Raw genomic sequence first — 24392 nt, forward strand, 5'->3', positions numbered from 1 at the left:
GCCTTTGATAGAGTAAGATTGATTACAAGAAATAAGAAAAAAGAGTGACCTTCCCCGGACTTTGCCAATGGTATTTCAGTTAGTATTTTATAATCACTGTTTAACAGAGAAATTGCTCTCTGGCTATTAATATTAAAAATTATCACCTTCTTTGACTAATAAAATCAATAAAGGCTCCTATCCTTTGAAAAGTCCAGGAATCTTCTCTCTGTTCATAATTAAACATTTCTATCTAATCTGGAGCATAATAAGCTTCAAAGTTTCATGAAATTACTCATAATAATATCTTACAGAACACCTTTCTGCTCAGCAGGTTTCATAACGTTGGCCCAGGTTTGGGAAACAACTTCATGCACAGACTGGTTCTGGATGCAGATGTTGCTGTTTAAGGAGCATTTTGTGGAGTCTCATAATAGGTTACAAATTCCTATTAGGAATTATATGTTGCATTGGAAATACAATTAAAGCACCGTTGCTTCTGGGGTTGCCATACAGCAGCCTGGTGACAATGTGGGTGCATGCAGTAAGGCGTGTATTTGCTTTTATTGAGACGCTTCAGGAAAGGATCAGGATGTTGCAAATGCTGAGCACTTGTGGATAAATTCTAATGATAAACAGTTTTTTAAAAAACTGTTTTATTCTATTTTTGTTGGAACACAGTGGATGACAGTATTTCTTGCTACCTTCTTGCTGCAACAGGTTTAGCTGTGAATGTTTACAGTCCGTGTTCCTCGTGCTGGTGATGATGTGAGCACCGAGTATCACTTGTGCAACCTTCATTGCAGGATGTCAGTGCTAGCACACCTAATGGCAGAAGGGGGATCTGATTCATAATCTTATATGGGGAGATGCTACTTATTTCTGCCTCTAATTTCTACTGTCCTTTCTCACAGTTACATTTATCAGGATTACTCTCTTCTCAAGCAAGTTATCTCTGTCAAGCTTGAATGGCTATTCTCACGGGGTACCGAGAGACATGCGAGCTAATTAACTATCATCCTGCAGTTGATGATGATGAGCATCCATTGAGAACCTTCTATCCCAGTGGATCTCATGGAGCTTCACGTATTAAGCAAACCTGCATGTGCCAAGTGCAGGGATTACCTCTTTGTAAGTGAATGCAGCATTTCCACATTGGAGCAGCCTGCAGCTCAGCCAGCAGAGCTGTGCAATGCAGCAGGGAGGAAGGAGTGCCTGGATGGGATGATTAACTTGTCTAAGAAAATGATGTCTCTGCAGGGCTTTCATTTTACATGTAGCTACCATGGGGAGCGCAGGCATAAAATGTGAGTCAGGGATCCCTCTTTGCCACTTGTCCACAAAGAGAATTCCTGCAGGCATTGTGAGTATAGATGTCAACCTAGATTTAGGTAATGATAATGAAAAATTGGCCCTTTTAATCTAATCCAGTCCTCTCTTTGGCATAAAAACTTCTGAACGTGGGTGTTTTGTTACGAAAGAAAGTTCTTCCGTTGTCTGTCCTTGAACCCTGTGAAGCAGTCCCAATGGAAGACTGAGCTGATGCTGTATATTTTTTCCATATTCAGACCATCCCTATGGAGAATCTTAGCTAACGTAGTCCTGTATTGCATTGCCTTTGCAGCCCTTTGATTCCCATATGTGTTCTGGAAGTACCTGTTCTGGGCTCATTCACCTGATCTTGTCTTTGGTAGCTTCAGCCCCTGGTTTTGCCTTGGTTCTGGCTTTTATTGAGACTCTGGAATCCCAAAACAACCACAACTGTTTTTAGGGTTAAGAAAAAGAAAAGCCACAACTCCTTTGTATGCCCCTCCCTGTCTCCATCTGAGTGTAAAGATAACAGTCTGTGCGCTGCATCAATAGATGAAAGAGCTCCCTAAATGCTGCGTGCCATCAGGGGACAACAATCAGTGGTGTGAAACTGCAGCCATACTGCCCACAGATGGGTCCCTGCTGATTTTTACTTTGCTACGGATCGGGCCCTTTCCTATTTATTACTGTTACCATCTGAACCCGGGCTGCAGTTCCCCCCATGTTTACTCATCGCCGACTTTATCACATCCCCTTTCATTTGCTTCCTCTGTGAACAATTTACATTTCACCCCCTTGGTGCTTCTTTGGATGAGCCTCCTTTCATCTCTCATCGTAATGCTCAATAATGACATTTCCATTTGCTTTCCTTTTCATGAGGCTCCTTTATGAAAACAGGATCTGACCTCTCTCTTTGTATTCTCCCATCAGCCAAGAATCACATTGTGCATGAATTTAATTGACTTATTACATCTTTACAGAATATGGTTACTTTAGTTTTGTTTGTTCTGTTTGTTTGTTTGTTAATTTCTGGGTCTTTGAGAACTAGATTATGCAATTTCCAGAGCCTATTTCCAATTACTATTGAATCTTTCAATTGAACTGAATTTCATTGTGAGCTGGAAAATAGAATGAACTGAAAATTCAACTGAAAACATGTCAGTATTGTTGATACATGTGTTAGTGCTAATATAAAATTTATCAACTTATTTTCTTATGTGGAGGGGATGTAGGAAGGGGGAAACATCAAATAAACAAAGCAAGCACTGTTTTCTTTCACTGAAAGAAACATCTGTATTGCGCCGAACAAAACCTTATTTTTCTGACTGTGGTGAGCATGAAATCCACCTGATCCTGTTTCCCAGTCCTCAGATGCAATGAAAAACTCCTTCAAGCAATCTCCAGCATTACTGGTGTTTAAACAGCTCCTGATGTGGTATAAACTGGCCTATCACTTTTGATCCAGAGGGAAGGAGATTGATTTACTCCTGTAGAGAATCTGGTCCACAGTTATGAGGAGTGATGCTGGTGCTGGTGGCACCTTGTGGAGAAGGAGAGCGGGCAGCTGCTGCGATGTGCTGTGCACAGAAAGGGCTGTTGGTACAAAAACCCTTCAAAGTGTTCAGCTTGCATAAGCCAGTGTTGTCTGCTTGGATGGCAGCAAGGTGCGATATTCCTGGGAGATGTGCTGTAGTCCCCTCTGCTATGAACCTGCCTGGTGCTGCAGTGGCAAACAGGGACATGGGACCACCTGCCCTTGTCACTGCTGGCTCTGTTCTTCATCGGGTATGCCTGGCCTCTGTGCTCTGATTCCTTCAGCATCCAGTAGCAGTGTTAGCATGGCTCCCAGGAGGAGTAAATATGCCTTACATATTTACCTCTTGGCGAGAGAGGTAGAGGTGACCTGTTCCTGCAAGACAGAGCCCTCAGACATTTGGATGTAACTTTTTTTTTTTTCCAAGTCCTTGGTTATTAAAACTTTCCCTGCACACCATTCCATTCCATTTCTTTGCTCCTTGCTCCTTTCTCTGCACATTTTCCATCTTTTGTTCTTTTTCTTTTTTTTTTTTTTTAAAGATGCGGGGAACTAAAATTACATGCACTGGAGATTCAGGGGACTGTAGATTTATCCAGTGCCACAACGTTTCTTCATGTTTTCTTCTCTGATCTTCCTGCTATTCTATTTGCCTTCTGGAGCGTTCCGAGCGCTAAGCTAACATTTTTATAGAATATCCACAATGCCTCCACGATCCTATTCCTGACTGGCAATAGCTCATTTAAGCCCCATCATTGTGTGTGTATATATAGGTAGGCTTATTTTCCCCACGTACGTTACTTAGCATTTATCAGTGCTGAATTTCATCTGTCACTTCATCACTCAATCATGCTGTATCACACGAGTCCTCAGCAGTTCTCTGCAGTCAGCTTTAGATTTGACTATGCTCAGTAATTTTGTGTCAGCCACTAATTTCATCATCCTGCTATGAATCCCGACTTCCAGCTCGTTTATGACTGCATTGAATATGCATCCAATCCTTTTGAGCAGTTAACAAGAAAACTTCTCTTTCATCCTATTAGGCCGCAGCGTTTCTCAGAGCTTTCAGTATTGGGTGTTGACATGGGAGCTGTGGGGATTTTTACTGTTTGGTTGAAGGTTTTTGTTTGTTTGTTCATTCATGAGCACTGCATTGACTGCATAGTCCTTATTGATATATTTCTTAATTACTTAGAGGACCCCTTAATGATCTGTGTGGCATGGCTTCCCTCTACACCAGCTCTATCGACTCTTCCCGATGAACTATGTGTCCACGTGTTTGCTAATTCTGTTTGTTCTAGTTTCAACTAATTTGACAAATTTACCAGGTACAGCAATCAGACCTGTTGGTCAGGGGTGTGCACTCAGCTCCACAGAGTGTTTTTCATGCTGAAAGTGTGTTTGCCACCTCTCCTTCCTACATGGAGACTGCTTTCTTCCACCGAGCTGCAGCAGCTGGCACTTGGCACACTCCTCACCCCTGCTTCAGTGCTGACCGTGGGAGGATCAACCCCGACTGTGTGCTCTAGATCCTGAATGCTCACATTTGTCATGATCTACTGTCTCTTCAACCTCATCTTTAGATTACGGATGTTTTTCACTGCATCAGGCAAAAGAAGTTGTGTTTACATCCACATTCAGGCTGGATGTGGCTCTGGGCAGCCTGCTCTGGTGGTTGGCGACCCTGCAGATAGCAGGGGGGTTGAAACTGGATGGTCATTGTGGTCCTTTTCAACCCAGGCCATTCTATGATTGTATGATTTACAGAGGCAAGAGTAAATTGAGAGACTGGGGGCTTTTTAAGGATAAGTTTTTGTCTGACAGATATATAGTATTTGTGTTTGAGTCTTCCTCCTGATGGAAAGGGAAACAGCGGTGAGCAGCAGAGGGAGTAAGGGTCCTTCACATCACAGGACCACTTCAGTCCCTCTTCTCTCTCAGTCATTTATCCAGCAAACTCAAGGAGCAAACACATTTGGATTATCCCTCAACTAAATGGGATCTTACCTTCAGCTGCTGTAAATCAGAACGGCTCCGCAGCGCATTTTTTGAGCGATGGATCTGGCTACTTTTACAGAATCCCATTATATCTGGGGATTGACACGATTTCAAAATGAGTTTTGTTTTAAATGACATTCCACAGCTCTTTCAAAAAGCCTTAAGCTCATGCTGCCCATCTGGTTCAGGAAAGCATTCAGTTATTTTTTTTTAACTGGCAAAGGAAGGGAGGGATGAAAGCAGGCATACCTTAATCACATGTGCTTATTTACAAGGTCTGGAACACTTCATCTCTAGTTTAAAACCTGGTGAAGGAAATTCTATTTCCTTCAATGGTTTTGGATTCATTTATTTATTTTCACTGGGGCTGGTTGCCTCAGTAAAGTGCCTGGATGAACGAATCAGGGTCAGGCCAAAACGCAAGCGAAAATAATGGTCAGTTCAATTGGTGCAATTATGTTCATTTCAGTGCAATTCTCACTTCTGACATCAGCTGAGTAACTGGTCTCTTGGCAGAGCAAGGAGTTGGGAACTCTCCTTAGTCATCTGTGTTTTATTGGTTTGGTGGACAGAGTGGGAACTGAGCTGCAGAACTGCTTTGCTCCTTCACAGCAGCATTAGTTTCACTTCTAGGATTGGTACACTTTTCTCTTTTATAGAACACATCTATGAACAAACTAAGCCACTCCCCGCAAACTGCCTTTTCTGTTAGCACTGGGATCAGTCTCATAGCTCCATTGCAATTCTCTCCCATCCGCCTGAAAGGCTCATCACTCTCGGGTGGGAAGCCTTAAATATTTCCAGTGACTTTTCCTTGGCCTCTGGTGATTTAATATTATTAACCTGGTATGTTATTAAAGTGATAGAAGAAGTCTCCCTTCACTGGTATATATTTCTGAAAACTCATTTGAATTTTTATTACTTTATTTTGAGGGGCAGCTGGTGGAGCACAGAATGGGCGCAGGAGGGAAATCTGCCTGGTCTGAGGAAAGAACACCTCTGGATGGAGATTGTGGGTTCTGTCAATGCAGGAAACTGCGGTAGAAGTAACAGAATTAAGAGTATTTCTTAATCTGAACTGTTGAACTGGAGTATTTCTGGGAAATCTGTAGGGTTCGTGTGTGCCCAAATATAAGTGAAAATTCATCTCACCACTCAAAAAAGCCCAACTCCAGAATGAGGTTGGTTACAGGAGGTCCATGCAATTTCAACACTCTTTTGGATGCTTTGTTCACTTTTTGTGGGGACACTGATTCCTTAAACATTCGAGGAGAAAAATGTCAATTATGGAACATCTTTCCTGGTTCCAGGATCAAGGGAATAGATGAGATCTTTTTGCCATTCGTTCAGGAGAGCCAGGTTATTAGATCTCAATCAGCTGCTGACACTCAGGGAATTGATTTTTGTCATTTCCTGTCTTTCCACACTCTATCCAGTTGTCATGTAGAAGTTTTTAGGAAATTCAAACAAAATGGCAACATCTTCAAAGCGCTGTGAAACAGACCCTCTGCGTTTGCTGCTGGATATCTGGTTCAGTGCCTTAATCCAAGCCCATTATCTATGCTTCATCCATTAAAATGATATCTCTTTGAAAGGATACTTAAGGATATTTCCTTTCTCTATGGCTTATCAGCTCCTTTCTGTCTGCCTGTGCGTATCGGCCCGTTGGTATTTTTAGATGGTTCACTGGAAACTTTGCAGTGTGCTTTCAAGTTAAGAAATGATATCCTATACTGCCAGGGCTTCATTCTTAAACAAGACATTCACAACTTTTCTGTCAAGCTTTAAGGCTGGTATTGCAACAAAACCTTCCCATTCAGGTTTATTTTTTACCTTTCCCTTCCATGTAATCTCTAAAATCACTTTAGAAAAATACCGTATCTAAAGCTGATATTAAACTCTCAGGTGCTCGGCAAATGATTTAAAGCAATGGCTCACACTGGGGTAAACCCCAGAGATTTCTTTTGTACAATTCCACCTACATAATCTCTCAGAGGTAGATTTTTAGAGCTTACCATTTACTTTAGGCTCGGGACATTCCTCTGCATTTATGGCTCATCTACTTTCTGTCCACCAGTTCTTTTAGACAAACATCGCAGTTCCCCTACTGTTTAATCTCTTTCTGTCATCCCGTACACAAGCAGGGCACGATCATCCATCTGCTCCAAAGCTGGGCACTGGAGAAAAGGATGATGCACTCCTGATAGGAGCGAGTGTGGTGCTGGGGAGGGCAGGCTGTGCTGCAGAGCCCTCCCTGCAGCCCCGGAGCAGGAAGGAGGCTGCTGTGATTCTTGCCTGGTGCCAAGTGATAAAACATCAGTGTATTTGTTATGTGACATGCTGGTTTTGAAAGGATATCAGGCAAATGTTGCTCTCCCACTTGTGTCCTTTTTTTCTCCTTTTCTGTTGCCTTCTCTACTGCAACGTGTTGAGCAGTGCTTCTCTCCCAGTGAACATTTTGGACTTTCTAGGATCCCAGTCTCCACCAGCATTTGGGACATTGTCCTGTCCAGCCTGCAGCAAACACTTCTTCGTAACACATGGGATAAGCAACAGGGAGGAAAATGCAACATGTAGCCCCATGAATGAGCTGCAGATGGAACATCTGGACACTTCTGTATGTGAGAACAAGTGCAAGCTTTGTAATTCTCACAGATGGAAATTGCTATTGCAGAGATTTGCTCAAAGACAGGACCTGCTTGGGGAGCAAGGAAGGGAATCATGGCTGTGTAGTGGAAATCAAGCATAATATTTTCTAAAGTATTTATGCAATAGGTGTTGCTAATACCTGTATCTGCATAGGAATGTTTTACCAGTTATCTCAGGGGAGCTATACTGGGCTATAATGTCAGAGCCCCTGTGACTGTCTCAGGTAGGCTTGTTATTCCCCATGAAAACTCTGCAGGTCTCTTCCCGACTTAAATGCTAAACCTCCATGTCCCTGCACTGCAATCATTTACTTCAGCTTGAAGCTCATCAGTCCTCATCACCTCAGAACATGATTTGGATCGTATTTTTTTCACAGAGAAAGTGTCCTCCGAATTTCTTTATTATTTTATTTTTGTCTAAAGAGAGACTACAGAGCTGTCTTGTTGTTTGAGGCATCCACTCCTCAAGTAACAAAGCGCTCCTGGAACAGAAGTCCACTCCTACCAAGTACATAACTTCCTATAGGTGTTTACATCATTAAAAATATTCTACATTTGAAAGCACGCCTTGTGATACATTGAAAAAAAATAATTCATTCCTTAACAAGAGATTCTCATTTATTTTTAATGTTGTGCTCCTAAAGAGACAGATTTTGACAGGAACTGAAAGGCAGCAGTGATGCATGTTCCTTTTGAATCATTCTGACTCAAAAATCAAGAAATCACATAGACAATTTCAGACAAAACCTTCCCTTTTCACACCACGTGCTCCCTGGGAAACAGTCACACCTCTTTGCCTTGCTGTGCAGAGGTACAGCAGTGTGCAGGGGTCAGCATTGTCCTTCCCCCTCGTGTGATGCCCTAATGCAGTGTGATATTTGCTTCCCCCCGGCAGTCTCACCTCTTCCTGCTGCTCGGTCTTTTCCCAACACCGTATCTCACTTGCTTTACTTTTTTATTTTTCCTTTAAAAGTTTCTCTGCTGTTTGAAGTGTAACTAAATATCTGCACTTGTTCATCCTTCATTGCGCACGTGGATGCAAAGCATAAGCAATTTCTCCCTCCTCCTTCTAATACCCAAAAACATTTCAAGCAATTCAGCCATGAACACGCATCATCGCCTTGTGTCAATTTTCCAGTTTCCCACTGCACTCTTTTCATTTCATTGTGGCTCCTGCCCCACTTGCATTCTAGCCCTGATTTCCCCCATAACCTACAGGGAGGTGCAACATAGAACCACAGAATCACAGAATGGCCTGGGTTGAAAAGGACCACAGTGCTCATCCAGTTCCAACCCCCTGCTGTGTGCAGGTCACCAACCAGCAGCCCAGGCTGCCCAGAGCCACATCCAGCCTGGCCTTGAATGCCTGCAGGGATGGGGCATCCACAACCTCCTTGGGCAACCTGTTCCAGTGCCTCACCACCCTCTGTGTGAAAAACTTCCTCCTAATATCCAACCTAAACCTGTCTCAGATTAAAACCATTCCTCCTTGTCCTATCACTGTCCACCCTCATAAACAGCCGTTCCCCCTCCTGTTTATCCGCTCCCTTCAAGTACTGGAAGGCCACAATGAGGTCTCCCTGGAGCCTTTTCTTCTCCAAGCTAAACAAGCCCAGTTCCCTCAACCTTTCCTCATAGGAGAGGTGCTGCAGCCCTCTGATCATCTTAGTGGCCCCCCCTGGCCCCTCTCTAAGAGCTCCACGTTCTTCCTGTACATCCCTAAGCCAATCCTGCAACGAACCTTTGCCTTTCCCTACCACTCAACCAGGATTTGCAGTCTTCCCTGCTTCTCCCCACCCCATATTTCAGACTTCTCACTGTCTCTATGGCCCATTACAGTAATGCTGGCGTCCAGTTAATGCTCCATTCCCTCTTCAGAGCTGTTGCTTCTATGTAAGGCTGAGTGCAACCATCACTGAGCACCTAATGGGCGCTGCGCTTGCTGTGCTTCCAGTGTCTGCACCAGTGCCTTTTACAGCCCTTTGCAAATGTGGAAGACCCTACAAACCCAAACCTTATTCTATTCCAGAACAGTGCTTTTAAGTCTTTTTATCACAGAACGAGGCAAGGGTTGAATTGAGCCTAAAAATAGCAATTTAAAGTTTTCACGAAAGAGGAGAGCTGTGTACATGTGGTGTTTTTTAACATAATCATAGAATGCTAAGTGCAGTAAAGGCATATTGTGTATTTATGGGCAGTGGGGGCTGGGGGGGAGTGTAAGTGCTTGTTTTTCTTTGGGGTTTCATTTGTTATGTGATCAGACAGAGATCTATCAGGATGACAAAGGGGGGGGAGGAAAATAGGACCCTCACAAAGGTCCCTGATTGTTTGAGTTCAGGAAAATAACAGCCTGTTCCAGTCAATGGGCTTCTCAGTGGGATCCATGACAGAGAAAAGAAGGGGATGCTGAAGATCTGAGGCCAGGTATTTCCTCATTGGTATCTCCTCGTGGGTTGACCAAGGTGAGCTCTCTACATGGACACCAGCCCAGCATCATGTACTCAGGCTGACTGATCCTTTGGCAATCTGGGGACTGCCTGGAAGTACCCAGCAGTCCTTCACTTGCTAATTCATCAAATTTTGTTGCATTGACAGATTTTAGCAATATATTATGTAGCAATGTATTATGTAGTAATTTGGAGTTCTTTGCTAGATGCATTGGGTAGTATTGGCTGTAGAAGCGTATATCTATGTGGATTCCCCAAAGTAAAAATGCTTATAATAAAGCCCTGTTAATTGCTACTTGCTGAGCTCACCGAGTTCACCAGTTTTTAATCTGTTCAGTGTATTTTGTCTTAGTGTAGCTCTAACTTTTAAAATCAAAACATTGTACAATACTAAGTCAGAGGCTTTACTAGAGCCAAGTCCATCAATGTGATTATCAGTCCAACTTGGAATCTACCCAAATAATTAAATCAGGTTATTTGATAAAACCTGTTTTCCATAAAATCATGTTGACAGTCATTAATTATATTCCTATTCCTTAATGCTTTATTAATTGGTTCTTGTATTAACTCTTCTGTTGTTTTCACTGTATTCATGTCACTATAAATTACCAATCCGTGGTAACTAGTCATCCCACGTAGTATTTTTGAACGTGACATTGTTATCGGAGCACCCTGTTACCTGGAGCTCTCTTTTAATTTACAACTAATATTAGTGTTTGTGGGGTAGATACTTTCTTGTTCAACAAATCTGGTCGTGTTTGGTAAGTTTCAGAGCTCTGTGCTTTTTGCTTCCATTTTGATCCCAGGTCCATCACACTCATGCTGTGATGGACACGATGCCTGACTTTCTCTGCGCTCTGTTCAGCATTAACTGCCTCGATTTATTTCTAAGCATAGACATAAAAATCTCTGAAACCTGCTCCAGTCCTCTCCTTTCTGCCAAAATCACCGTCTTTTTCTGTTATGGACATTATTTTTGTCTCAGAGATAAAAGTGAAGCAGCAATAGCTCTTCCCTTCTACAACATATAACCTCTTGGTAAAGTTCTGTGATTCCAGCAGTGAGAACTATATCATCCTCACACTTCAAATTACAAATCAACCCGGAGCTTACTTCGGCCATCCGCTAAAATCTTTACTCTGCAGTATATAAACTGTTATTGAATAGAATTGCCTTTTTTTTTTCCATGGTTATTAGCAGTTTGTCATCTCTGCTTTATCATCACCAGCCATCGTGTGTTGTAATGGGCTGATACTATTGTTAGGCGTTTCTTTATCCCTAACTTACCTTAAAACTCTCTTTATTTTCTTTAGCTTTTCCAAAAGATAGATTTTTTTCCCTGACGTTTCTTGCTTGTGTTAAAACAGACTCTGTTTAAATGTGCCTATAGGAAGTTAATTTTAGATATGGATTCATCCTTTCATAAAACAGTAATCATAATAATAATAAAAATACAAGGAAATCCCACATATATTTTTCTTTCTCTTGTCACTGCAGAAGTGTTCTCTGTATAATATTATTCAGTGCTATTATCTTGGTTAATTTTAAATGTCACAAGTACTGGAGGTTCAACTATTTCTCCTTAGAGATATGTCCAGAGCCTAATAAGATTCTCCTTTTTTGATTCTTTTTTTTTTTTTTTTTTCCTTAATGATGACCTTATGTTTTTGCTTTGGTGAGATTTTGCCACATCTACGCTGTTGTAATTGAGGGCAAAATTTGGCCCTTTGACATCAATGGAATTATACTAGAGATGAATCTATCTCACTTAGGTCATAAAACCTCTCCTTGTAAATCAGTCCTTCCAGTCCCTTTATCATCACTGAGGATGTTCTTTGAATTCTCTCCAAGCTGTCAATATGTTGTTGATGCTGAGATACTCAGAACTGACTGGATGTTTGTTTCATTGAGCCCAGAGGGCGGGGGGAAATGACCTCTCTTGACAAGAATTTATATGTATCCTAAATAACCCCGTCCTCCTGTTATTGCTGCCATATTAACCCGATGTGCTAGTATGGGATTTATCCTTATCTTTTAGTCTTTCTGCATATCTGACTTCCCAAATAGCCAGACTTCAGGTGGTTTTTGTTCCTTCATTTTGTTGGGCAGCTGAGATGCGTTCTGCCTGTTTATTCCAGGTTAACCAGCTGCTTACTGTTTTTGTACCTGAAGATTTTGCTGATTTTTTGCCTTAGATAAATCACTTTTCCTTTTTAGTTCAAACTCTAGAACAAAGCTAGCAGTGTGGCCAGCCAGCAGTTTCCAATTATGGCTACAAACCTTATAATCAGTTTGCATTTTCAAAGGATGTTACAGACTTTTGGAGAAGCACTGTGCTGTTAGTTACCTCCCAGTGCTCTCAGGGGTGAATCCAAAATATATTTGATTATACAGCAGCACTTCCATTAATCTGGTATTTTGGTGCCTTTGGAACACCACGCCTGTTCCCTTGTGGGTCTTCTTTTCCTACTCACTAAGATGCTGTTTGGCACCAAGTACTGTGAGCTGAGAGCCAAGTCTGAAGGGAGACTTTTTTTGTCCTCTTACAGTTATTTTACCACTCATGTTTTTTGTTTTTTTTTTTTCTCCCATGTTTTCTGTCCTTCTGAGAGCCTTGCTTGGCTGAATCCAGGCCCAGACTGCTTTTCCTTGGCTGGCTGGGTGAGAGGGCTCTATTTCTGCTGCCTGTGGTCTTTTTTGGGCAATGGGTGCCAGAAAGCACCAGGGTGAGCAAAACGGTTGGGCTGAGTAGAAAGGAAGTTCATCAGCAGAGAGAGTGATGAAATAGGGGAAAATTCTGGGACTTCTCTCTGAATGAGCAGTGCTGAAGGTTACAATCAAGCCTGCTGGCTATCGTAGCTGGCACCTCTGATGGACAGAACCTTTATCAAGTGTCAGGGAATGCAGGTGACATTTATCACTGGGTGCTGCCATGCTGACAGCCTGCTCAGCACACACCATCACCATCCTTAATGGCATTATTCCTCGCCCAGATTGGGATGGCTCATTCTTCTGCCTCATCGCTGCTTCTCCCTTCAGTTTCCTTTTCTTTCTTTTTCTATCTTTCCCACCATCACTATTCTTTCCTTTTTTTTCTCAATTTTTCCCCCAGTCCCTATCGTTCTTTCAATTTTCCTTTTTTTTTTCTTCCCTTTTCCTCTGCTGTTTCTTCTGCCCATGTAGCTCAGGAAGGCACTGCTGCACCCTTGGCAGGCACAGCACAGCTGCAGGAACCTCATTTCCAGACCTGGGCTGTAGAAGGTTTCAGATCACTTCAGGTCACAGAAAGGTAAATAGCAGCTGTTTGTGAAATTCAGGCTGAAAGACTGGAATTCCATCCTCAGTGGAGCTAACCCCTTTCCAGGTACATTAGGACTGCGAGCTGAGCTTATGGGCACACTGCTTGCTGCACAGAGCACTGCTCAACAGGAGGAAAAGAGATGTGAGGCCCTGCAATTAAGTAATTATGCAAATCTAAACAGGGATTTTGTTTTAAAGTATTTTCCAGTATGAACATGATGTAATTGCAAGAGACAATTGAGCCACTCTCTGAGCCAAGAAACGGGGCTGGCTGGCCCCTGCAGAACACACCTGGGAATAACTGAGCCAGGCACTGGATGTCACCATTGAGCTGCAGAAATGTGCCAGGAAGTCCATTATTTATCTGCTTTTAAAAGCACGAGATTTTAAGGAAAACCATGGACGAGTCAGCACCTTGTGATGGACTGGGCCCTGCTGGGGATGTGCTGGTGTCCAGGGACCACTCTGAAGTGGAGGAGTGGTTTGGTGGTGCTTAGATGAATGGCCAGTGGCTGGCAGACTTCAGGAAGAGTTTCCTCTCTCTGCAGCACGTGCACAGCGACTGGGGCAGTGGGAAAGCAGCATCCTGTTAGTGTCATACTGGTGTGTACCATAAAGCATTGCCTGAGCTCCCTGGAGCTTAGTGTAAGAGCTGGGCTCTGTAGTGCCCCATCAGCACCACAGGGGCCTGGTAACCCACTGCTTGACTATAGTCATATGGGAATGAGAGCCTCAAACGGGAGAAAAAGAGAATAATTTTCACCTAACTGGAAATGCTCAGTTGTTTCTAGTCTCTTAGGTTGTTATGGAGGAAATTATCACTGGTGATCCAATTAGCAGAAGGGAGTAGGATCTACATGGGACTGAGAATTTCTGAAAGCACAGAAAATTGTGTATGTTTATTTAAAAAAAGCCATTAGCCAAAGAGAATAGAGATAACTTCTCATATTCTTTCTTAAGAAACAAGAAATGCTTTCAAAGAAGTGATGTGCTGATTTGGCCATTCCTGAACGACAGAAAATCAGACAAGACTGCACAGTACGGCTGAACCTGGCGGGGAAGAATTTGGTGAAAGCAATATGTCTTATTATTTGTCACTCATCTTTGTGTAACACCTCCTCTGTTGCAGACAAATGGATTTGTGTAAACCTTACAACGTCATTTTTGTGCAGTAGTGGTTGTCCTCTGTGAGCAAGGGGCTGTGCCATTTGGGCTCCTGTTAGAGGAGAAGAGCAGCAAGTTTAAAAGGAGGGGCTGTGAGCAGGCAGGGTGCACTGCAGTGTTAGCAAAGGAGAGGGTGAAAAGAAGAGACAGGGAGCACTAATATAGCACTAATATATCTCATAATCAGGATGTTGAGAACCAGATTAATTGAGGTATCAAGGGACTTGAAGGAACAGAAAATCCTTAGTTGCCTATACACCAATGTGAAGATGCTGGGTATAAAGGAGGAGTAGGAATTGCTCTTGTATGAGGATAAATTTGACCTACTTCGGTATTTCTGAAAGCTGATGGGAAGATTTGCATTGCTGCAATGTTGAAAGGATTGGTTGCAATCTATTTAGGAAGCAAAAGTGGTCGAAAAGGAGCAGAAGTGATACGCATATAGTTATGTCAGAAATGGCATTGTATGTTTCGGAATCTCTGACAACTGGGAAGTAAATTTATCTGAAGTAATACCCTCATAAAGACCAAATTAGGTCCTGTCCTGGCTGCTCTCCACTGCAGGCCAGAGAATTACTTGGTTTCTTGTCTGGCTCTTTAAACACCTCTGTACCATAGGTAGGAAGGAAAAAACTTTAATCTGAATGATGTGTGAAGGAGATCTATTGCTGTCAGAGCTAAAACATCCATGATGGTTTTTTTTTTTTCTTCTTCTTCTTTTTTTAAATGAAAATGACAATTTCCTAACTTTAAAAGTATTTTATCCATCAGGAGGGAAAATGGTGCTAGACCTCATCAATCTGACAGGTAAAGAGAATTCAGTCATGAGTTAAAAGTCAGAGAATTGTTTAGATGCGGGTGACAGAGACTTGATTACATTTGCTACATGCAAATGGAGTAACATCCAGACTGCACAGACACACACAGACACACAGACAGACACAGACAGACACACAGACACACACAGACAGACACAGACACACAGACACACACACAGACAGACACACAGACACACAGAGACACACAGACACAGACACACACACAGACAGACAGACACAGACACACAGACAGACACACAGACACACAGACAGACACACAGACACACAGAGACACACAGACACAGACACACACACAGACAGACACAGACACACACACACACACACAGACACACACACACACACACAGAGACACAGACACACAGACAGACACAGACACACAGACACACAGACAGACACACACACACACACAAAGACACAGACACAGACAGACACACAGACACACACACACACAAAGACACAGACACACAGACAGACAGACAGACACACACACACAAAGACACAGACACAGACACACACACACACACAGACACACACAGACAGACACACACACACAGACAGACACAGACACACACACACAGACACACACACACAGACAGACACAGACACACACACACAGACAGACACAGACACACAGACAGACACAGACAGACACACAGACACACAGACAGACACACAGACACACACACACACACACAAGAGGCTGATTCCACAAAGATGAAAGCTATTATGAACTCAATCATTTGAGTAAATTTAAATTTACTCAAATTTAAATTTAAAGAGAATAAAGTAAATAAGCAGGAACTCTATGTGAACATTTTGTTTGTCCCAATAAATGCTATTAGCACTAGCAAGGGAAAAATGTATTTTCCTTATAATTAAAAATAAAAGATGTACTAGCAGAAAACCCGGCCTAATGATGGATGACTGATAACCACCTGTGTCAAATGTGACCTGGCAGACATGCAGTTAGTAGATTCAGGACAACCTCCATTCAGGTTTGCTCAAGATTTGAGTGCTAAATGTGCAGCTCTCTTGAAGCCACAGTGGTAGTTCTGCACTAAGTGTTTGTGACAGTTCAGTTTAGATGCCTTCAGACCAGTGAATAAACTGTGTGTGCGGATGAGCCCTCAATCATTTAGCTGCTCAGTGACATTGAAATTCAACTTTGTGTACTGTGCCAGCCCAAGAGCTATGCACCATCTGGTTCTCATATCTACTCTGCAGAAGGGACACCAAGGTCCTGGGCTTAGCTTGTGCCAGGAGGGAAGGGGAAGGGTGAGCAAACACAGCCACTGCATGAACTACAGATAGAAGGTGGGGATGTGGGCTGGAACCTTTGGGGTCATGAATGACAGTTCTGGAGCTGCTGACTGGATCATAGGTGAAACCATTTCAATGGGGACTTAAGTGCCTAAATATATTTAATTATGGGCTCAGATCTCTGTGTTTGCCTCTTTCTCAGCAGATTTGGTGATGCCTGGTGGAGACTCTATAGTGGAGACTGGAGATAGGATCCAGTTGGGTTTTTTCTTCCTGTGCATTAAAACATGCTAGGCTTTAATTAGAATAACAGCTGTGCTGGAGACATTAACTACATTTAGTGATAGGGAAAACTGGAGGGGAACTTTTGCCTCTTATAATTCTTGTCTTTCTTTGAATGGGTTGATCTGAAATACAGTTCTCAGAGTGCTTGTGTATCTAACATGTCTTTAAAAAGAGTTAGCCATCCATCTTCTCGATGCCAGGTTGATGGATTGCAAGCCTCTGAGTCATATCTCTTGACTGAATGAGCCATGTTAGCACCTCCATGGAGAAAAGAGTCGTCACTGGGTGAAACATGGTGGATTGATATATTTCCTTTGCAAGTATTGGAGAAAAGAATTTGTTGCTCAGAATTTTCAATATTGTAATTGCAAAATTTGGATGACGTTCAGTGAAGGGATGAACAATTTTAAACAGATTTATCGACGATATTCCCTGACAAAATACATCTTATAATTCCACGAGAGTTGTGTTACAGCAAGACAGAAGGATGTGCCTTGGTCACGCCATTCTGCGCAGCCCTGTCCTACTGCAAGCTCTAGGGGGGAAAAGGCATCGCCAGGTACGGGTGAAGCTGACAGAGTTAAAGTCCCTTTTGCAAGCTGAATGTTCTGCCTGAGTTGTGCAACCAGAGCTTCACAGCGGTAGCTTGGACCGAGCCCAACTTTGAGTGTAGATTATTCAGCTCTGCTGCTCCTATCTGCGGGTCCATGCTCCAGCAGGCACAAGGGCTATTTAAAATAAGGACACAGATGCCTAAACCCTCTTTCAAACTCCAAGATGCAGAACTGTGAGTCTGTGTTTACACAAATGTCTTCTTCTTAGGAGAGGGAGAAACTTACAAGCCTGATTTTCAGATAGCTGATCTCTGATTGCAGCAGCATCTACCCGTGATTCAGGCTCTGGAACCTGCCCATGCTTTGCTTAGAAAATCAGTTTGGTTTCTGGTAGCCCAAGAGTTAAATCTGTGTTCTTTTTTATATATTTTTTTTTTTTTTCTCCATAGTGGAAAAGTGAAGCAAAATAACAGCAATTAAAAAAAAAAAAAAAAAAAAGCAACCACAAAATTCTGGAAACAGAGAAATAAATATGGTTTAATAACTGGGACACACTCTACAGTCTGTGGAATTAAAGCCCTGTTTTCTTCTGGCCAGCTGCCAAAGCGAGGCACAAACAAATCCAGAGAAAAGCAGGTTAATGAGAGGCTTCCAGAAAGAAATAATAGTAGAAAAAGTGAAAGCAGCAAACTCACAGAGCTGCTAGTGATGAGATAAATAAAATTTGAACTGACATTATCTGATCAGGTTGCTGTGCATATTTCATTTGCTACAGCCAGTTTTAAATCTCCTAGGCACAGGTTTCAGCTTTATCCTCTCAGCAGCCATCACTGCATCCATCTTACCCATCCCTTACCTTGTCCATCCCTGATCACAGTGGGATTTGATTGCATCCAGAGCCTGTTGCTAGGACAGAGGAGGATGCATCGAGGAGGCATTTGCTGCATGCTGCATCTGTCAGGAGGCGGTGGAGCCGCAAGTATTCCTGACGTGATGGACCAGGTGTCAGAAGCAATAAATAACAATGATGGTGCGAATCCCTTCTGAGGAATTCAGCTTTCCAGAGCTACTGGCCTGTAGTTGTCTTTGCAGAGGATATTTTTAACTTGCTTTGATTTTTTTTTTTCTCTTTCTTTCCAGTGCCCCGGCTTGGGAGTTCTCCTGCAATTATTTCTCCTCCTGGTGCATGCTTATTTGAACTTTCAAGACCAAAGGGATGGCATAAGGGACCAAAACACAAGGTCTGCAATTCCTGCTAGCTTCTCTGAAACTGCAGATTTGAATCCCAGCAGACCTGACTCAGGAGTTAAATAAAGCTCACTGGGGTTACTGGTAGAGGGCTGCAAGCATCCTCCTTTTCTGGAGTTCTGAGCTCTAAAGAGGTGTAAACAGATACAAAAATCCAAGCAAATTCCTCTGTCCCATGCACACTGACATGAAAAGAGTACCAAGATGCTTTGGTAATGAGATAAAACTGATTAGAAGGAAATGGAGAGGCTCCTGTAAAAGTCCTTTATATGTTTTCTTCTCCTTCTGGGAGGCTGCAAGTCTCCATCCTCATCATAAAGACACACTGGAGCAGAGTTATTCTGAGGACAGGCTTGGTCTTCTCCCAGCTTCTAGAAGAGTAACTGGAGAAACTCTGGGGACCCTCGAAAATCCCAAAGACTCTAAAAAACCTCTTTGACTTCACAGAGAGAACCGTGGGCTTTTGGTCTGTGCGTTCACAAATTCCATCCTGTGTTTCTACACAAACTGCACTACCTGCTTTTTCTTGTATCTGCTGGGCTACTGGATGAAGGTATGGAATTAAATACGTAAATTCACTGGATTGCAAATGGGAGCTCATGGTTAAAAGAGCCTTCCCAGAAAACAACCTAGAGCTTTCCTTCTGCAGCTGTACACATTTAATGGCATTTCTCTATTAGTCAAGCTTAATTCCAGAAGCATATACATCTTTGTCTTTGCTCTCAGATGTGGAAACAGCTTCAGCAACACATTCATTTATTGTGCTTAAAAGGCACTGACTTCATCTGGCCTTAAGGCCCTGATAAATTAAAGCCTCGCCAAAGCATTTTCCTAGAGAAGGGATTTTATTTCTCCAAATCAGGGCTGTTTTTCTCTTTCTCTCCATCTATTACCTGTATAAATAAAGGTTGTCCTGACATCTTCTGATTTTTGGTGTCTAGCTTGTATTCACTTTATATATATATATACAATACAATACAGATTGCATGTATACAATATGTAGAGGTATCCCAGCTTCAGTTTTCAGCGGAACAGAACAGGCTTCAATGAAGCATTGCTGCCTTATACAAGCAGGAGATCCAGCCCTAACAGTTCACTTATCTTACCACTGTCTCATTGGACATAACCCTGAAGTGCTTATCCACGTTCCGTGCTAATGAATCATAACATTTCCATATGGAAAAATAAATAAAAGCATATTTCTTTCTTTCATTTACTTGAAATTGCATGCACTGGAGAAGAAAAGGTTTCTCCAAAAGGTTTCTTCAAGCAAGATAATTCCTTTTTCATTAAAATAAATCTGCTAGGAAATATGCCACTGAAAAGCTAGAGGGGTTTTTTAACATCTTCGTGCTGACAGGACAGATAGATAGCCACTGATGTGCTATTAATTAGCTGAAAGAGTAATCAGAGATTGAAAAATCCTTGGGACCACAAATACCTTTTTCTGTGATGTCTTTGAGGCCTTAATCTAGGCTCAGAGCCATGTGTAACTTTATTAATGCTAATAATCAATAACATCAGCAGCTGTAACCTGCATGATGATGCCAGAACCTAAGTTACATGAAAGACAAATAAAAATGCCTTAGGACACTTCTGAATGTGCCTACAAGGCTGTTCCCAGCCCTGCAATGACAATGGAAAATCCAAGATGCAAGTGGACAGACCGAACACGTGAACCAGGATCAGGAAAAAGACAAAATCTGAATGCCAAGTGCAAGGCCCTTCAGCAGCCATAAGAAGTCACTGCAGATCTTCCCATCTGACCGCCGTTCAGTAAGAGCACTTAGAAGAGATGAAGGGGGCAAAGTGAGAGGGAAGGTAAACACGGCAGAGGAAGTCCAAAATCACTGTAAAACAGGACAGAAAGTAAATCATTAAAAGGTGACGTAAAGTATTTATTTTGTGGGGAAAAGGTGCCTTTAACATGAGGAAAAATATCCTATACTGAATGCTGGACTCTGATATTTTCCATTCTGTGTACTTTGGTTACCTTGAACCACAGACACCGAGATGCAGTGATTAGCTAAGAACTTCTATACATAGATTTGTACATAATTCATAGTTTGACTTCTCTCAGTTTGCATAATAAATAGTTTAAACACAGCAGAAAATGTCTGAGAGAGGAAATTAGGATTCTGAATGAAAAAGTTAATTATACCTCGAAGGATATTTTTTTCAGATATATACGGGGTGGAAAAAAGCCTAGAAGTAGATAATTTAGTCTTAAAGGAGATGGAAATGCAGAAAATTATGGGAGTGGTAGCAACAGGAGAGTTATCTCCTTAAATAGGATAATTAGACTAATTTAATTTTTTAAACTGTGGCATTGCATTATAGATAAATAATTCAATAAATAGTGTCCTGGCCGCTAATTCTGCAGCTATGGTTGCTGCTTGGATCTGCGCAGAATTTTATTTTTCATTTTCAGCACCGTTTTCTGCTGCAGGAATACCGAATTATCATAATGGGTTGTTTCCTATGGCAAGTCATAAAGGGCAGGGACAGGAAATTATGGAGGAGTGCAAAGGAATATTGACATCATTAAATCAGTCACTGGTGATTGGATCCAGAGATTGATGATCAGTGGTTGGGTCCTGGAGCTGGAAGACACCGGGGACAATTCCTCACAGCTATTTAAGTACCTGGCTTTTGCTGATTAGAATAAGTCAGGTGACTGATATTCTGAGGAAACCAAAATATCTAAGGCTTAAATATCTATCTTGAAGGAAAGTACATTTCTTCTACTTCCCAGCATTTTTGCTGTGGTTTTTTGAACGCGCATGATGGTGTAGTGATGGTATACCTGCTCGTAGGAAATGCAAGAAACTACAAAAGAAGGAAAAATCAGATGTGAGCTAAAGGACAGATTGGGAAATAGGAGTGAACCCTCCAGAATGGTTCCCTGTGTGAATATGTGTTGTTTTGTTTTTTTCTTAATATGATTTATGTGATTCTTAAGAGACTTCCATAGAGTAACGGCTCACCATGGAGAATGGCATTCTACAGTCCATATTGCTGCAGACACAGGGAGTAAAATGTAACAGAGAGATGAAGAGCTGAGTTATCTACATGCTCTAGAAGTCCCAGTTTTTATGGCATATCTACCTGAAATCATATCTTCAAGCTCTGTTGTGGGATAATGGCTGGCAGGGCTCATCTGGGAAGAGGAAGGCTTATAGTGCTGGTGTCTTTGCTCAGGGTTGTTTCCGTGTTTTACAAATTATTAAAATAATTGTAAACTGAAGTACTTGGCCAGAAATAGATGGTGACCACACACTTAACATATTCAGAATTCATAGAAAAGACAGAAAAGCAGCAGAATGGGGAGAGCAGAGGAAATGCAGGGTGCTGATGGATGAACTTCTCAGGGGTCCCTGTGGGGAGGAGGTGCTGGACAGTTGCTGAAAGTGAGAAGTTGAAGCCTGCGATGAACTGGATCTACATGGGAAGACAAGAAAGAGATCAATGTAGATGCACAGAAATATCTGTAAAGACTTGCCAAATTAAAATGAAGTGCTAATCAAACGTGAGTGCCATGATGTATGATGGGGGTGGAAGGAAAGGAGCGGTGCAGCAGGATTTCAGGCTCCAATGGAAGACTTTCAGAGGGCATAGAGGGAGAAACACAGGCTTCTGAAGCAAGAGAAGGGAGGAAAACAACACTGGTGAAGCACAAAAATTTTCCACAGTAGGAGAAAGATGAGTTAAAGAGCATGTAGATGCATAGGAGTCAGCCTAACCTGACAGAGCTCTCAAGGATTGTGCCACTGTACTCTGCACGATTAGCAATTGTCTTCAACTACCTGTGTCACAGAAAGGACCCAGAGGGCCAGAGAAGGACAAACATAGTTCCCATGTTTGAAAAGGGGAAAAGTGGGCCAAGAGTTGCAGACAAGTCAACCTAACCCAGAAAAACGAGAGAGTAAATCATTAAACAGTCACTTATAAGTATCTGGAGGATAATAAAATCATAAAAGGTTCAGTCAATATGGAATTGTGAACAACAAATCTTGTCAAATCAATCTGTCTTAACAGAGCCACTCGCCCCAGTGGTTTAGGAGGATGCAGTGGTTGTGGTGTACCTTGCTTTTAATAGGGCCCCACTGCATTTTCTTATAAGCAAACAAGGAAACGTGACACGAAGGCGACCTCACAAAATGGGTCTGCAACTGTCTGAGAAGTCACTCTTGGCTAGTTCTCCTTTGAGCAGAAAGGACACTAGAATTGGAGTCTCACACCTCTTCAATATTTTCATTATCCACGTGGATGATGTACTAAGGTGCACATCTATAAAATTTACAAATGGCACTATGCTGGAAGGGACTGCGAGCAGTTTGGGAGACAGGATTAGAATTTAAAATGGTTCTGATGCTTTGGCGGAGCAGTAGGAAATCAACAAGACGAAATTCAATAGGACAATGGTGCAAATGACTTCTTAGGAAGGAGAAATCATGGCGATGTCTGTGAAAGGGAGAATAACTGCCTTAATGGGAGTACAGTGGAGAAGGATCAAGGGGTTATAATACTGCAGAAGATGAATATGAATTAACAGTGAGAAGAGGCAAATCTTGCTCTGGAAAGTAACACCAGAGAGATCGTATATTCTGCTTAGCTGGGCACTAAGGAGTCTCTGGCTTGAGTACGAGATCCTTGGGGTATTAGGTTTGATAATGTGGACGAATTGGGGTGATTCAAAGAAATACCAGCAAGGAGGAGGAGAGTTTCATAAAACAAGACCTATGAGAAACATTGAAGGAGCTGAACGTTAATAGGAAAAGACTGAAAGAGGACACAATGCAACTTTCTAATCCGTTAAAGGACATTTTAGCAGATGATCTGTTGTTCTCCGAGGACATAAGAAAATGAGTACTAGGTTTAGTTTCCAGCAGAAAGAAGATCTGTTATAGACAAAGAAATGTTAGCTCTTTCATTGAAAGGCAAGGACAGCCATGAACTTTACTGGGCTTTAAGAAAACTTTACCAAAGTTTCTATTGTTGGCCATCTAGGTCTGGCACCTTTATTTAAGCGCAGGAACCACTTCTGCTGCAATTGGGATCACAAATCTGTGGTATAATTCCCTCACCTAAAAACACCATCAAAATCAAGGCAACTCCAGACAATACTAAAACAGATAAAAAAATGTATTTACTGTTCAGGTGAGTTGTGTGTACATAGAACAGTGTTAATAATGAATGCCAATCCATCCCTTACAATCCAATGATAAAATAATGGCATCCCAAGGCAAATCTTGCTGCTCCTATTTTAATTTTGAAGAAGAGTTCAGTGTCTCAAAGCTTTTCTGACTTTTTTTCTCTTCAGTTATATCATCTAAGACAGTAAGAAGTAATAGTTTTCACAAGCCTTTCCTCACTTAAGCCATAGTAGCTACAATATTCTTCCTCCTCTTCATCTCCACAGTGCACTTCTTCCTTATAAGTAGTCTGTGGGAGTCCAGCGCTTTGCATGTGAAAAGACCTGCCAAAATATCCTGTCCTTCCCCCAGCTCTTGCAACGATAATTCCTATTATGGTTATTACTAATCCAAAAATCACAAATAATGACAACGAATGGTAGAGATGAATGCTGAGATGTGATTAATGAATAACGATAAAAAACTGGGGAGGTGAGCAGGAGAGAAGCACCCTTATTGTCGTATGACACGTACTTGTTGCAGAGTCTGAGGATGGGCTGGAGAGCCCATTGCAGTGATGAAATAGTGACTTTCTGTCACCACTTCCAGAAAGGTTCAAGGCTCACAGCAGGAGCCAACTTTTCTCAAAAGTGCTCCATTTACCGTGTATTGATTTCTTTTGATGGTATG

At 42.1% G+C, this 24392-nt stretch overlaps 1 long non-coding RNA gene across 2 annotated transcripts in view; it reads left to right on the forward strand.

Moving 5' to 3' along the window:
* The window catches only part of LOC104913664 (uncharacterized), a 156868-nt gene that overhangs the window by 78921 nt on the left and 53555 nt on the right, over positions 1-24392 (forward strand). Inside the window, exon 3 of one of the 2 annotated variants that reach the window (XR_795534.4) lies at positions 18460-19494. The exons of the other annotated variant lie outside the window; for it this stretch is intronic. This is a non-coding gene — a long non-coding RNA (uncharacterized LOC104913664). Of the gene's footprint in view, positions 1-18459; positions 19495-24392 lie in introns of those variants that run through there. 2 annotated transcript variants of the gene reach the window in all.

This window comes from Meleagris gallopavo, chromosome 19 (genome assembly GCF_905368555.1).
Source record: "Meleagris gallopavo chromosome 19, MGAL_WU_HG_1.1, whole genome shotgun sequence".
In the NCBI taxonomy this organism is placed as follows: Eukaryota; Metazoa; Chordata; class Aves; order Galliformes; family Phasianidae; genus Meleagris; species Meleagris gallopavo.